At 46.4% G+C, this 9117-nt stretch overlaps 1 long non-coding RNA gene across 1 annotated transcript; it reads left to right on the top strand.

The window, feature by feature from the left end:
* The first annotated feature begins 1108 nt into the window (after window positions 1-1108).
* LOC135764737 (uncharacterized) lies at window positions 1109-4638 on the top strand. The gene is made up of 3 exons (XR_010540256.2): window positions 1109-2923; window positions 3605-3720; window positions 4528-4638. It is a non-coding gene; the product is annotated as an uncharacterized lncRNA (long non-coding RNA).
* Window positions 4639-9117: the final 4479 nt, after the last annotated feature.

The raw sequence follows: 9117 nt of genomic DNA, 5'->3' as shown, positions 1-9117 counted from the left end.
TCGACACCATGACGCAGCACCTTGTTTCTTTCACAGGGAGCCGGGTTGCGCTGCTGAGACGCTGCGCGGCGGAGGATCCGACGAACAAAGATTTTCGCCGAGCTCCTCACCTGCCAGGACCCAGTGATGACGCTGAAGATGCACCGCATGCCATGAGTAGTTCCACTTTTAACTCTTCGGCGCACGAGAGATGAGCATAGTTTCATGACAATGTAGCCTGTTTTTTAAATACCCTAAAACTGCTTCGGCAGTCAAGGGCAAAGGTGAGCCTTTTCAAAATGTGCCCACTTTACACTGACCGCTGTTGTGCCCATAAGGCCCTCTGGTTTAGGTCGCTCCATGGTGCTGCCATTAGATTTGCATGGGCCGCAGCTCGCCCAGGGTCTCATCCCAGAGTTAGAAGCAGGGCCTGCACTGGATAAACAGGAATGGCCTTGCTTTTGAAACGCAGTTGGCAGTTGGCGATGGAGCTCGCCCAGGGTCTCATCTTATAGTTAGAAGCAGGGCCTGCACTGGATAAACAGGAATGGCCTTGCTTTTGAAACGGAGTAGTCAGTTGGGGATGGAGGGCGTGCGCGGGCCACAGCTCGCCCAGGGTCTCATCCTAGAGTTAGAAGCAGGGCCTGCACTGGATAAACAGGAATGGCCCTGCTTCTGAAAGGCAGAAGCGTGTAATTGTAAGAACCTTTTTTACAGCACCGACGCTTTCACTCATACTTTGCTGAAGTGGCATGGGTTTTTATTAGAGATAGTTATTCTTTGTCTAAGAGGCACACGAAAATAATGGCCATTAGGCCTTACTCTTTCTTTTAAAAATGAAAGGCTTACACATTTAATGGCAGGGTGGTTTTTTGGTCGGGCCATACATGTCTTTGGAATTTTGCCCATCTCTGGACATACCACTGCGTCGTGGTGTCGAAGCATTGACACCATGACGCAGCGCCTTGTATCTTTCACAGGGAGCCGGGTTGCGCTGCTGAGACGCTGCGCGGCGGAGGATCCGACGAACAAAGATTTTCGCCGAGCTCCTCACCTGCCAGGACCCAGTGATGACGCTGAAGATGCACCGCATGCCGTGAGTAGTTCCACTTTTAAGTCTTCGGCGCACGAGAGATGAGCATAGTTTCATGACAATGTAGCTCGTTTTTTAAATACCCTAAAACTGCTTCGGCAGTCAAGGGCAAAGGTGAGCCTTTTCAAAATGTGCCCACTTTACACTGACCGCCGTTGTGCCCATAAGGCCCTCTGGTTTAGGTCGCTCCATGGTGCTGCCATTAGATTTGCATAGGCCGCAGCTCGCCCAGGGTCTCATCCCAGAGTTAGAAGCAGGGCCTGCACTGGATAAACAGGAATGGCCTTGCTTTTGAAACGCAGTTGGCAGTTGGCGATGGAGCTCGCCCAGGGTCTCATCTTAGAGTTAGAAGCAGGGCCTGCACTGGATAAACAGGAATGGCCTTGCTGTTGAAACGGAGTAGGCAGTTGGGGATGGAGGGCGTGCGCGGGCCACAGCTCGCCCAGGGTCTCATCCTAGAGTTAGAAGCAGGGCCTGCACTGGATAAACAGGAATGGCCCTGCTTCTGAAAGGCAGAAGCGTGTAATTGTAGGAACCTTTTTTACAGCACCGACGTTTTCACTCATACTGTGGTGAAGCGGCATGGGTTTTTATTAGAGATAGTTATTCTTTGTCTAAGAGGCACACGAAAATAATGGCCATTAGGCCTTACTCTTTCTTTTAAAAATGAAAGGCTTACACATTTAATGACAGGGTGGTTGGTTGGTCGGGCCATACATGTCTTTGGAATTTTGCCCATCTCTGGACATACCACTGCGTCGTGGTGTCGAAGCATCGACACCATGACGCAGCGCCTTTTTTTCTTTCACAGGGAGCCGGGTTGCGCTGCTGAGACGCTGCGCGGCTGAGGATCCGACGAACAAAGATTTTCGCCAAGCTCCTCACCTGCCAGGACCCAGTGATGACGCTGAAGATGCACCACATGCCGTGAGTAGTTCCACTTTTAAGTCTTCGGCGCACGAGAGATGAGCATAGTTCCATGACAATGTAGCCCGTTTTTTTAAATACCCTAAAACTGCTTCGGCAGTCAAGGGCAAAGGTGAGCCTTTTCAAAATGTGCCCACTTTACACTGACCGCCGTTGTGCCCATAAGGCCCTCTGGTTTAGGTCGCTCCATGGTGCTGCCATTAGATTTGCATGGGCCGCAGCTCGCCCAGGGTCTCATCCCAGAGTTAGAAGCAGGGCCTGCACTGGATAAACAGGAATGGCCTTGCTTTTGAAACGCAGTTGGCAGTTGGCGATGGAGCTCGCCCAGGGTCTCATCTTAGAGTTAGAAGCAGGGCCTGCACTGGATAAACAGGAATGGCCTTGGTTTTGAAACGGAGTAGGCAGTTGGGGATGGAGGACGTGCGCGGGCCACAGCTCGCCCAGGGTCTCATCCTAGAGTTAGAAGCAGGGCCTGCACTGGATAAACAGGAATGGCCCTGCTTCTGAAAGGCAGAAGCGTGTAATTGTAAGAACCTTTTTTACAGCACCGACGCTTTCACTCATACTGTGGTGAAGCGGCATGGGTTTTTATTAGAGATAGTTATTCTTTGTCTAAGAGGCACACGAAAATAATGGCCATTAGGCCTTACTCTTTCTTTTAAAAATGAATGGCTTACACATTTAATGGCAGGGTGGTTGGTTGGTCGGGCCATACATGTCTTTGGAATTTTGCCCATCTCTGGACATACCACTGCGTCGTGGTGTCGAAGCATCGACACCATGACGCAGCGCCTTGTTTCTTTCACAGGGAGCCGGGTTGCGCTGCTGAGACGCTGCGCGGCGGAGGATCCGACGAACAAAGATTTTCGCCGAGCTCCTCACCTGCCAGGACCCAGTGATGACGCTGAAGATGCACCGCATGCCGTGAGTAGTTCCACTTTTAAGTCTTCGGCGCACGAGAGATGAGCATAGTTTCATGACAATGTAGCCCGTTTTTTAAATACCCTAAAACTGCTTCGGCAGTCAAGGGCAAAGGTGAGCCTTTTCAAAATGTGCCCACTTTACACTGACTGCCGTTGTGCCCATAAGGCCCTCTGGTTTAGGTCGCTCCATGGTGCTGCCATTAGATTTGCATGGGCCGCAGCTCGCCCAGGGTCTCATCCCAGAGTTAGAAGCAGGGCCTGCACTGGATAAACAGGAATGGCCTTGCATTTGAAACGGAGTAGGCAGTTGGGGATGGAGGGCGTGCGCGGGCCACAGCTCGCCCAGGGTCTCATCCTAGAGTTAGAAGCAGGGCCTGCACTGGATAAACAGGAATGGCCCTGCTTCTGAAAGGCAGAAGCGTGTTTTTACAGCACCGACGCTTTCACTCATACTGTGGTGAAGCGGCATGGGTTTTTATTAGAGATAGTTATTCTTTGTCTAAGAGGCACACGAAAATAATGGCCATTAGGCCTTACTCTTTCTTTTAAAAATGAAAGGCTTACACATTTAATGGCAGGGTGGTTGGTTGGTCGGGCCATACATGTCTTTGGAATTTTGCCCATCTCTGGACATACCACTGCGTCGTGGTGTCGATGACGCAGCGCCTTGTATCTTTCACAGGGAGCCGGGTTGCGCTGCTGAGACGCTGCGCGGCGGAGGATCCGACGAACAAAGATTTTCGCCGAGCTCCTCACCTGCCAGGACCCAGTGATGACGCTGAAGATGCACCGCATGCCGTGAGTAGTTCCACTTTTAAGTCTTCGGCGCACGAGAGATGAGCATAGTTTCATGACAATGTAGCTCGTTTTTTAAATACCCTAAAACTGCTTCGGCAGTCAAGGGCAAAGGTGAGCCTTTTCAAAATGTGCCCACTTTACACTGACCGCCGTTGTGCCCATAAGGCCCTCTGGTTTAGGTCGCTCCATGGTGCTGCCATTAGATTTGCATAGGCCGCAGCTCGCCCAGGGTCTCATCCCAGAGTTAGAAGCAGGGCCTGCACTGGATAAACAGGAATGGCCTTGCTTTTGAAACGCAGTTGGCAGTTGGCGATGGAGCTCGCCCAGGGTCTCATCTTAGAGTTAGAAGCAGGGCCTGCACTGGATAAACAGGAATGGCCTTGCTTTTGAAACGGAGTAGGCAGTTGGGGATGGAGGGCGTGCGCGGGCCACAGCTCGCCCAGGGTCTCATCCTAGAGTTAGAAGCAGGGCCTGCACTGGATAAACAGGAATGGCCCTGCTTCTGAAAGGCAGAAGCATGTAATTGTAAGAACCTTTTTTACAGCACCGACGTTTTCACTCATACTGTGGTGAAGCGGCATGGGTTTTTATTAGAGATAGTTATTCTTTGTCTAAGAGGCACACGAAAATAATGGCCATTAGGCCTTACTCTTTCTTTTAAAAATGAAAGGCTTACACATTTAATGACAGGGTGGTTGGTTGGTCGGGCCATACATGTCTTTGGAATTTTGCCCATCTCTGGACATACCACTGCGTCGTGGTGTCGAAGCATCGACACCATGACGCAGCGCCTTGTTTCTTTTACAGGGAGCCGGGTTGCGCTGCTGAGACGCTGCGCGGCGGAGGATCCGACGAACAAAGATTTTCGCCGAGCTCCTCACCTGCCAGGACCCAGTGATGACGCTGAAGATGCACCGCATGCCGTGAGTAGTTCCACTTTTAAGTCTTCGGCGCACGACAGATGAGCATAGTTTCATGACAATGTAGCCCGTTTTTTAAATACCCTAAAACTGCTTCGGCAGTCAAGGGCAAAGGTGAGCCTTTTCAAAATGTGCCCACTTTACACTGACCGCCGTTGTGCCCATAAGGCCCTCTGGTTTAGGTCGCTCCATGGTGCTGCCATTAGATTTGCATGGGCCGCAGCTCGCACAGGGTCTCATCCCAGAGTTAGAAGCAGGGCCTGCACTGGATAAACAGGAATGGCCTTGCTTTTGAAACGCAGTTGGCAGTTGGCGATGGAGCTCGCCCAGGGTCTCATCTTAGAGTTAGAAGCAGGGCCTGCACTGGATAAACAGGAATGGCCTTGCTTTTGAAACGGAGTAGGCAGTTGGGGATGGAGGGCGTGCGCGGGCCACAGCTCGCCCAGGGTCTCATCCTAGAGTTAGAAGCAGGGCCTGCACTGGATAAACAGGAATGGCCCTGCTTCTGAAAGGCAGAAGCGTGTAATTGTAAGAACCTTTTTTACAGCACCGACGCTTTCACTCATACTGTGGTGAAGCGGCATGGGTTTTTATTAGAGATAGTTATTCTTTGTCTAAGAGGCACACGAAAATAATGGCCATTAGGCCTTACTCTTTCTTTTAAAAATGAAAGGCTTACACATTTAATGACAGGGTGGTTGGTTGGTCGGGCCATACATGTCTTTGGAATTTTGCCCATCTCTGGACATACCACTGCGTCGTGGTGTCGAATTATCAACACCATGACGCAGCGCCTTGTTTCTTTCACAGGGAGCTGGGTTGCGCTGCTGAGACGCTGCGTGGCGGAGGATCCGACGAACAAAGATTTTCGCCGGGCTCCTCACCTGCCAGGACCCAGTGATGACGCTGAAGATGCACCGCATGCCGTGAGTAGTTCCACTTTTAAGTCGTCGGCGCACAAGAGATAGGCATAGTTCCATGACAATGTAGCGCGTTTTTTAAATACCCTAACACTGCTCCGGCAGTCAAGGGCAAAGGTGAGCCTTTTCAAAATGTGCCCGCTTTACACTGACCGCCGTTGTGCCCATAAGGCCCTCGGGTTTAGGTCGCTCCAGGGTGCTGCCATTAGATTTGCTTGTTTCCTAGCTCAGGATGCAGCGGCTCGGGACTAGTGGCATTGGAGGGCGGGAGTTGGCCACCCACCCCAGGGCCTCATCCAAAATAAGGGACTGTGGCAAAGATGCTTTCTGTGAGAGTTGGTTGCAATGCGGCCGGTCAAACAACACGTCTACTGTAAAGTTGTGTGAGAACGAGTAGCAGATGAGAAAGAGCAGTTTATCAGTGAATGGAAAGATCATGAGTAACGTTAAATGGCCCGAAAAGACTGAGGAACTTTCTGATTCTGTGTGGTACGACTAACAATCGCTTCTAAAACACGTTTGGTTTTTCACTAAGCATCGAGCAAGTGAACATTACCGTCATCATCTGCACACGGAAAAGAGGTTGAGTAGGGAACTTATATACTACAAGAGTCAAGTGATGATTGGCTAGATCAAAATGTATTGAATTACGTGGCATTTATTCTTCCTAGTAGAAGTTACACTACAGCATTCATTTCTCCTTCAAAAATACTTTAACACCTTCATACATTCCTACACTCCATCTAGAACCTTATGTTCAGCCACATTGCTGTGCCCTGTACCCCACATGGATTGCGGTGCAGGGTGGGTCTGGGCTGCAGTTCACCAGGGTGCTGGGTGCTTTTGAATCACAGGAGCATCCAAATAATCCAAGATTAAGCGAAATCTTCAACAACAATCAAATCCAGGTAACTGCATAATCAAAGAACATTTCCCAGCTGATCTATATGATCATACTGATTTTGTTAATAGCTTTCGGATAAATGTATCTTCAAAGAATGTGTTTACCCTGTCTCTCCCCTAAGCTTCTTCATCTGGTTAAAAATATATATAAGTCTGTATTTTTTCACTCCCATGTCTTATTATTGGGGGCCTTTCTATCAGTGATAAAAACAAATTAATAAACTGTATATCACAAACATATTAAACAAAGGAATAATGTTTTAGTAGGTTTTAGTAGGTTTAAAGAAAGGATCTCTTTACTATGCTGTTTCTGTAAAGAGGGGTCAGAAACAATCTTATTTTTCAATTGCTTATACAATAAATTATTTTGGAACAAAGTGTCCATCCTGGCTGTACCTACCTGCGTTTACATGCACAGAATAACCGGATTACTATCAAAAATCTGCTTACTATATGCGTTTGCATGCAAATCAATAAACCTTCTATGCAGAAAACTGCGTTTACATGGGACTTGGAGATTTGTCAGGTTTCTCGCAGGTAGGGACGTCACAGCCTATAGTACATAATATTTATTTAAAAAGCCGACGGCATATCTGCGTTAAGCTGTACTGTTGTATCTCTTCTTGTATCTGCAGAACCTGTTAATATAACACAAGCTTTTATTTTCGCAGTTCTGCCAACTGCTTCAGTTGAGCGGAGACTTTTTTGCTTTTACTTTGCACTTACTTCCGCATCTGACGCATTTATCTTTCACATGCGCACATGGAAAAAAACGTTAGAAAGCTGGTTACGGTGTTTACATGCGACATCGTTTTTTGCTCAAGCCGTTTATCGGCTTTCCCTGATAAAAGAAAACCGTTATAAGTGTTTACATGACCCCACGTGTTATCAGTTTATTAAGCATAATTTGCGTATGACTGTGCATGTAAACGCACTCATTGAGGTCCCAGTAGCCTGGACCTCGTTAATTTTCTGAAGTTGTGAAATTGCCTAATATTAAAGGCAGGGTAGCTGATTTGATCCATAAATATTTTAGTTATGCTAAAAGTTACCTTACATCCTGATAGCAATCATTGTCTAAATGTAATTTTATAAATATATATCGATCAGCCATAACATTATGACCACCTGCTTAATATTGTGTAGGTCCTGCTTTACGGTGCAGGTTAAAAACACCTTAAGCCTTATTATTTATTCAGGCTAGGATAGTCGAACCTACCAATTTCTGTCTGTAATAAGTACAATAATCACTATACCCCCATCTATCTGGCAAACTAGTGATAAATTACACTCACACCAATCGATCATTAGACTTTCTCCGTGGGTCATTCGTTACAGCTAAGGTTCTAGTAGACACAAGCAAACCTTTTCTTGTCTTTTATATGTTTTATTAATACAAGTTTTGTGATAGTACTGTACAATATATAAAAGTAGAAAGTCTAATACCCTATATTAAAGTAAAAAGCTTCAGACTTTAGAGACCGGAGAAATGGAGGTCGCGTCCAGTTTCTGACTCATCAAATCTTTATCCTTTTATAGACAAGTTGCCAAGTACGAATTCCCCTTCAGTTTTTGGGGAACGCCTTCAAAAGAAATGCATAAATACGACTGTGTTTCTTTGTTCTCAGTCTTCAGGCTTGCCTTCGCTATATTCTTCTTCGTCGTGTATGCAAGATATCCCATCTGATGGTAAGTCACTTTTTTCCTTTGTCTATCTTTTTACCGGACGTTAGGTGTGTTACACGAAAGTCGTTTGTTTATGTTGTAACTGCTGAAACCGTCTATAGGTTAAATGCATTATTCTTTCTATAGATGTTTTTCCCTCTATTTCAATAAACAGTTAATTAACAATATTGTGTGATTGTCTTTTTTTAAAGCATACAACATGTAATTTATCATGCATATATTTTTCAAACTCAATTGTTACAATAATACTCGGTGTATATACTAAAATAACAGACGACAGGTTACAAAACCTGTGTCTAAGACTTTCTAAGGGTTATATAGTAAAGTAGCGTAATACATATTACAAAAGGTAGGACGATTTTTTATTTCGTTCAACATGATTTAACAGGACAGAACCCAGGCGCAGGCAGCGGATGAACACAAAGACTTTTATTGTACACTTAACAAGAAAACAAAAACTCACGAGGGTGCAAAACAATTCAATATTAACAAAACAGACTAGACTAACTTGACAAAGACTTAACAATAAATTTGACTAAAACTGAAATATGATTTGCTTGTCTAGACAGAGTATAACTTTAACCAGTGCAAAGACAGGGAGGTTTACAAAATGAATGAGCACAGGACAGCAAACACAAAGGCATTAAATAAGGGAGAAAATCAAGAGGGGATCAGAGGGGTGTTTGATAAAACTCACTTGGAAAAGCAAGGATTAAAAATATATATATAGAGACAGAAGGCACATGGCCTGAAAAAACACAGCCAGTGCCTCACATCATCATCATCATCGGCAGTTCGTCGTATATCGACTCTGCCCTTCAAGAGACCAGGGATGAGGGTCAGGTGCAAGAGAAAAATGACACCTTCTGGGTTGGGAAGGAGAGACGCTGGTGTGGTCTTTGCTGTCTACAATAAGATCAAGTTGACAACCCTGCCAACATTCGTTTCTGAGAGGATGATGGTTATGA

Source organism: Paramisgurnus dabryanus, chromosome 6, assembly GCF_030506205.2.
Source record: "Paramisgurnus dabryanus chromosome 6, PD_genome_1.1, whole genome shotgun sequence".
Classification (NCBI taxonomy): Eukaryota; Metazoa; Chordata; class Actinopteri; order Cypriniformes; family Cobitidae; genus Paramisgurnus; species Paramisgurnus dabryanus.
This window is presented reverse-complemented; position numbering and strand designations above follow the sequence as displayed.